We start from the raw sequence: 7,599 nt of genomic DNA on the forward strand, positions 1-7,599 counted from the left end.
GAGTGAAATCATGCTATATTTTTCTTTTACTGATTGGCTTAATTTGCATAACATAATTTTCTCCAGGTCCACCCATGCTCTTGCAAAATGTAAAAGTTTCTTGTTTTTATGGTTGTATAGTATTCCATTGTGTAAATGCACCACAGTTTTTTTTTTTTACCTACTCATCTACTGATGGGCCCTTAGGCCATTTTCAAATCTTGCTAATGTAAACAGAGCTGCTATAAACATTACAGTGCAGAATTTTTTTTAAAAGATTTTATTTATTTTTTTTAGAGAGGGAAGGGAGGGAGAAAGAGAGGGAGAAACATCAATGTGCAGTTGCTGGGGGCCGTGGCCTGCAACCCAGGCATGTGCCCTGACTGTGAATCGAACCTGCGATACTTTGGTTCGCAGCCTGCACTGAATCCACTGAGCTACGCCAGTCAGGGCAGAATTTTTTAATATATATTGGTATTTTGGGATCCTTGGGGTATACTACCAGAAGTGGAATCACTGGGGTCAAAAGGTTGCTCCTAATGATTAAAATAAAAAAATAAATAAATGATAAAAAAATGTTGCTCCATTTTTATTTTTTTAAATAATGCAATTGTTTTCCACAATGCTGCACCAGGCTGCATTCCCATCAATATCCCATAATTTCACCATATCTTGTCAACTGATGTTATTTGTTGATTTATTGATGGTAGCCATTTTGGCAGGTGTAAAATGATATCTCACTGAGGTTTTACTTTGCATTTTTCTGAGGATTAATGATGTTGAATATTTTTTTTCATATGTCCACAGGCCCTCTGTATGTCTTCCTTAGAGAAGTATTTATGCAGGTCTTTTGTCCATTTTTTAATTGGGTTGCTTGTTTTCCTAGAGTTGAGTTGTATTAGTAATTTGTAAATAATGAGATCAAGGAAGAGATCAAAATATTCCTGGAAACTAATGAAAATGAACACAAAACAACCTAAAATCAATGAGACACAGAGAAAGCAGTTCTGAGAGGAAAGTTCATAAAACTGCAGTCCTGCCTCAAAAAGCAAGAAAAATCTCAAGTCAACAATTAAACAGTATGTCCAAAAAGAACAAGAGGAAAAGCAACAAACAAAAAGCCCAGAAAGACTAGAAAGAAGGAACTAATCAAGATCAAAGCAGAATTAAATGACATAGAGATTTAAAAAACATTCAAAGAATCAATGATTGCAGGACCTGGTTCTGTGAAAAGATAAACAAAATTAACAAACCATTAACTAGACTCACCAAGCAAAAAGAAAGGATGCAAATAAATAAGAAATGAAAGAGAACTAACTGATACTACAGAAATACAGAAGATTATAAGAAATTACTAAGAACAACTATATGCCAATAAATTGGACAACCTGGGAGAAATGATAAATTTCTAGAAACATATGGTCTTCCAACACTAAATCAGGAAGAAACAGAAAACCTGAATAAACTGATAACAAATAAGGAATCTAAGGGGTAATCAAGAAAACTCCCAGCACACCAAAGCCCTGGACCAGATGGCTTCAAAGGCAAGTTTTACCAAATATTCAAAGAATTAACACCTGTCCTCAAATTATTCCAAGAAATTCAAAAAGAGGGAAGACCTCAAGCTCTTTTTACAAAGCCAGTATTATCCTAATCCCAAAACCAGGTAAAGACACATAAAGAAAGAAAATTACAGTTCAATATCTCTAATGAATATAGATGGTAACATTCTCAACAAAATACTTGCAAAACAGATCCAGCAATATATTAAAAAGATTATACACCATAATCAAGTGAAATTCATCCCAGGGATATAAGAATGCTACAATATCCATAAGTCAATAAATATGATACATCATATAAACAAAATGAAAGATAAAAATCACGTGATCATATCAGTAGATGCAGAGCAAGGATTTGATAAAATCCAACATTCATTTATGATAAAAACAATCAGCAAAGTAGGGACAGAGGGAGCATACCTGAAAATAACAAAGGTAATATAAGAGAAATCTACTCACAACTTCATAGTCAATGGGCAAAAACTAAAAGCATTTCCCTTAAGATCAGGAAAAAGATAAGGGTGTCTACTTTCACCATTCTTATTCAACATAATATTGGAAGTTCTAGCCACAGTGATAAGACAAAATAAAGAAACTAAAGTCATCCAAAGTGGAAAGGAGGAAATAAATCTGTCATTATTTACAAACAACATGATAATATACATAAGCAAACCTATAGGCTACACAAAAAAAAACTACTTGATCTAATAAGTGAATTCAGCAAAGTGGCATTACACAAAGTCAATATTCAGTAATCGATGGCAACAACAATGAATTATGAAAAAGAGAAACTAAAAAAAGTCACTTCCTACAGCAACAAAAAAATAAAGTACCCAAGAATAAATTTAACTAGGGAAATAAAAGACCTGTACTCAGAAACTATAGAACACTGAAAAAAGAAATAGAGGAAGATACAAATAAATGGGAGCATATATCCTGTTCATGGATTGGAAGAGTTAACATCATTAAAATGTCCATATTACCTAAAACAATCTATATATTCAACACAGTTTATATTAAAATACCAATGGTATATTTCACTGATCTAGAACAAATATTTCAGAAATTTGTATGGACCCAAAAAAAACCCAAATAGCCTCATACATGGTGAAAAAAAGAACAAAACTGGAGGTATCACCACTCCTGATATCAAACTATACTACAAGGCCACTGTAATAAATACAGCCTGGTACTCTCATAAGAACAGACACATATCAATGGAGCAGAACAGAGAGCCTGGGAATAAATGCACACCTATATGAGCAATTGATATTTGACAATAGTGGCAAGAGCATAAATGGAACAAAGACAGTCATTTTAATAAATGGCTTTGGGAAAGTGGATTGGTACATGTAAAAAAAGTGAAACTAGACACCAACTTACACCATACACAAAAATAAACTGAAAATGGATAAAGACTTAAATTTAAGTCACAAAACCATAAAAATCCTAGAAGAAAACATAAGTAGTAAAATTCAGATATACAATGTAGCAATATTTTTGCTGACACATCTATGGCACTGGAAACTAAGCAAAAAACAAACTAATGGCACAACATCAAGTCAAAACCATCTATACAGCTAAAAAATATCCATCGGCTAAATGAATAGGGGACCCACCGGATGGGAGAAAATTTTTAACAATGATACATCTGACAAGGGCTTAATCTCCAGAGTATACATTAACTAATTATTAATATTAAAAATTCAATTAACATAGTGTCATTTGAGATTGTGCTTTTATGATCAATTTCTTCAGCATCATTGGAGGCTAGGGTACAGTTCTCTGTCACTTTGAATTCATCTTCTAATTTGTCTAATAACTGCAATAAATCTTCCTCTGTCAAATTTCTTCTATTTGGTATTACGCAAGAACATGCGAAATCTGAATCCTCACCTGTTTGTAAAGACTAAATTATTATATAATACTGCAAATAATGTCTACAGAGTTATTTTCTACCTTTTTTAAAAAACTGAAGCAGACCTTTTGGTAGAATATTTTAAAAAGTTAAGAATAATAAAAAAGGGATGATTTATTTCAACATTGTACCATTTTCTGGGCAATTTCACCATACTTCCCTTTTCACATTATTTTCATATTTTAGCATAGTTGGGATGCTCGCTAAATAATAAATAGTTCTTATGATGATTAAATATCAAATATTTCAGTACATAGGAACAAAACAATATCAAAATTTTATGATGTATCATAGATTTACAAAATATTCAATGAGACCATGTTAATTGCTAACTAGAATGTTTTATATTTAATTTAAAATTCTGTTCTTCAGTTTTCTAAAAAAAATGTTTTAAAAATAATAAAAGCCATACAATTCCAATCCTTCCTGGAGCCTTAATTGCTCAAAGAGAAAGTCAAGAACTAAAATCGGCTTCAATGGACCTTGATAGCACACATATACCAATGGTAAATATTTTCTGCATTGAGAAGTACATTAAAATAAATGTATAATTTGCAAGTCCATCTCTGCTCTTAATGCGTCTGGGAAACACTGGCTTTTAGATTACATATTTAGTATGCAAATTGATGCTGCAGAGAATTGCCAGATCTTATGTACAACACACAGCCTTTAGGTGGCACTTACATTGTTACCATATGAAGCAGTTGACTAAAATCTCACTTCACATTTGGGGCAAATGTACATTTAACAGATTACAAAAAAACTATTAATTCCTAGGATCATAACATAATACTTTTTAACAATTATTTACAAGTAAATATACATTATATCTGACTTAAATTCCTAATATTTGGATTTTATATATACACATATTTGTAAATACATATATTTACATTTATATATACATATAGATGATGTTTTGCCATTTCATATGCATTTTGCAATGTGTTTTATCTCAGTTTCCAGACCTCTGTTTAAGTAAATATGGAGTGAAAACAGACAAGAATTAATAGGTTCAGGTAAATTAGCGTCCTGCAACAATGCCTCAGGTTTGATTAGTCTTAATGGATTTCTGCTCTAAACATTTATCTACAAAACAAGACACAGGTATTCTTAAGCTTATAGGGCAGGCATTAACCTGGAGGTAAATACTTTGAAAATCATTGCATTAATTATTTAGGTAAAACTACTCTTTGAGAACCATTCAATTTAATCAGTTCTAAAACTTACCGGAAAAAATAAGGAGAATGAGGCTGCTTCCATACCCTGAGACATTCAAGTAATTAGAAAATTTTTATCCGATATTTACTAATTTGTATATTTTGTCAGTTACTTCAAGCATTTCTAGGAAAAAAATAGATAGAGAAATAGAGGCTGGAAATGCCCTTATAGTTTTCATAATATCAGTTATTCTATAAGTAGAATATCACCTTCATCCATGTTTTTTTGGATACAAACATAAATGCTTATATTTGCAAAACACATGACTTACTGATATTTCATCCTAATTAATTTGATCTCTTCAACATCAAATCTAGTCAATATAGATGAGAGCACAAAGTGACTGATTAGACAGCTTTAATTTTCCTTCCTTCATCTGCCTCAGCAGACTAATTGATTACTTTCAAAATCAAAATCTTTATCAAAGTCCTCTTTTAAAAACTCCTCAGGGAATCGTGAAAAAATGCCATTGCTAGCATGTTTCCCAAATTCCCATCCCTACTCAAGCACTCCTGTAAACAGCTGAAAAATATAGTTAGTTTAAAGTGAACATCTAAAACTTCATAAAAACTGTTCAGAATATGGAAATTAAACATCACATTCCTAGAGACACCATAAATAGAATCTTTTATTTGTATGTAACTCATAGACATGGCTGAAGGGACAGTACTAACTCTAGGGTGATCATCCCAAGCCCCTAGTGATAAAAATCATATTTATTCTTGCCATAGTCCATGAATGACTCAATCATTTATGATACTGCCTCTCTTTTCTTTCCCAAATAGGTTCAGAAGAGGAGAAGCATATCCTGCTCTTTTAAACCTAGAACAGGTCCAAAAGCAAAGTCAAAATCAATTGGGTCAAATTAGAATTCAGATACTAGTGAGACAATGCAAACAATTCTAAATTGCTCAATAAGACATTAGTGACCGTCATAGTACCAAGCAATTGAAAATTAGCTAAAAAACAAACAAACAAACAAACAAATAAACAAAACAGATGATGAAAAATAATTTGGAATAAGGGTACGGGTGAGGCATTCTTGAAAATTATTTCAACTTTAGTACACTTTATGGCTAAACTTCTAGGGTTATTTATTGTGTCCACGTTAGAGGCTGGTGAATGAAGACAATGCAGCACAGGGTCTCAGGGGATTAGGAGTAGCATGAAGTTAAGGAAGACAGCAAAGGTTTGTATTTTCAAGGCAATTGAAGACAGTAGGTTGTGGATTTGATTGACTCAATAATTTTTGCCCAGTCCTTGCAGGCAATTTTTCAATTTCCATCAGAAGTAGGTGGTATGAATGTGTCAGATGGAAGGCCAGGTGGCATTTGCAAATCACAGTTTATCTCTGAAAACTCAATTTCTATCAGCATATAACAGGTAACTCTCTTGACATATTGTTAGGTGCCCTATTGCTCTTTTTGTGTGTCCTCTGTATTATCTGGGTACTGATTAAACATTGACATTTTGTTGCACAAACGTGCCCCAGCAGTAGGTACCTTTATTATGAAGTGGTGTTTTAAGAGTAGAAGTGTATGTGGTGAATTGCTGTAGGAGAACAAGGTCGTGGCCAGAGAATGTGCAGGGTTGGTAGTTTTCAATTTCATTCTAATAGAGTTGTGATACTGTACACATTTTCCCAAGGTCTGCTTGATATTTCTTCATAGCAGTTACCTTATGAGTGATAGCTAACAGCCAGGCAGCTACAAAGAGGAGGAGTTTTGAAGACATTTTTCAATATCATGGTACAACCTACAATGACAGTTGGTGATAAAATAGTTTTTGGAAACACAAAAATTCTTTGATGAAATGAGATAAATTTGTCAAGGCAAACCAAATAAATGATTAGAACATTACGGAAGAGGCCATGCCTTAACAGAAAATATAAATTTCATCATTATATCCAAGTACAGTGGATAAAGAGTTGTTATGACTTTCCTTTTGTCAGGTGGGGCAAAATAATGGATTTGCAGCCAGTTATTACATTCTGGCCCTCCCTCACCTATAAGACTGGAGAGATGTAGATCAAATATAAAGGGCCAGGTTCCATAAAGCTCAGATGAGGCTAAAGTTTCTTCTTTACTAAAGGACATATATAGTGCGTATGTGCAGCCTGAGCAAGATACAGTAAAAGATTATTGGAGAAAATTATTATGAGAGGGGAGAGATATAACAACTAAGAAGATGAATATAACTAGCAAATGCAAAGAACAATATTTCTACTGTGACAACTGAGATAAATACAGAGCAGATAAGAACAGACAGTCCCTGGGTATAGTGTTTTAGATTAGTTATAAGAGCAGTTGGGATGTGATGTGGTAATATCAATTTTAATATCAATATTAATTTTTATGGTTGTTCAAGAACAGTTGTCTCCATTTTCACCCCAACATGCCTCCTCACCCCATCCATCCTTGCCTCCCACACTGGAACCTACTCTCTTTAGCTTTGTCCATGTCCTTTATGCATTTCTTTGATGGCCTTCCTGTTATTTTCCCCCATCATCCCTCCCTCCCCCCTCCTCTCTGGTTACTGTCAGTTTGTTCTTTAACTCAGTGTCTCTGGTTGTATTTTGCTTGCTTGTTTGTTTTGTTGATTAGGTTCCACTTATAGGTGAGATCATATGGTATTTGTCTTTCACCACCTGGCTTATTTCACTTAGCATAATGCTCTCCAGTTCCATTCATGCTGTCACAAATGGTAGAGAACTCACATGACTCTACTCCAGGAAGACAAGCAATCCAGTTTAAAAAAATGGGCAAAGGACTTAAACAGACACTTCTCCAGGGAAGATATACAGAGGGCCCAGAGACATATGAAAAGATGCTCAGCATCACTAGCCATCAGAGAGATACAAATTAAAACCATAATGAGGTACCACATCACACCAGCCAGAATGGCCATCATAAACCAACA

The sequence above is a fragment of the Phyllostomus discolor genome, chromosome 1 (assembly GCF_004126475.2).
Source record: "Phyllostomus discolor isolate MPI-MPIP mPhyDis1 chromosome 1, mPhyDis1.pri.v3, whole genome shotgun sequence".
Taxonomy (NCBI): domain Eukaryota; kingdom Metazoa; phylum Chordata; class Mammalia; order Chiroptera; family Phyllostomidae; genus Phyllostomus; species Phyllostomus discolor.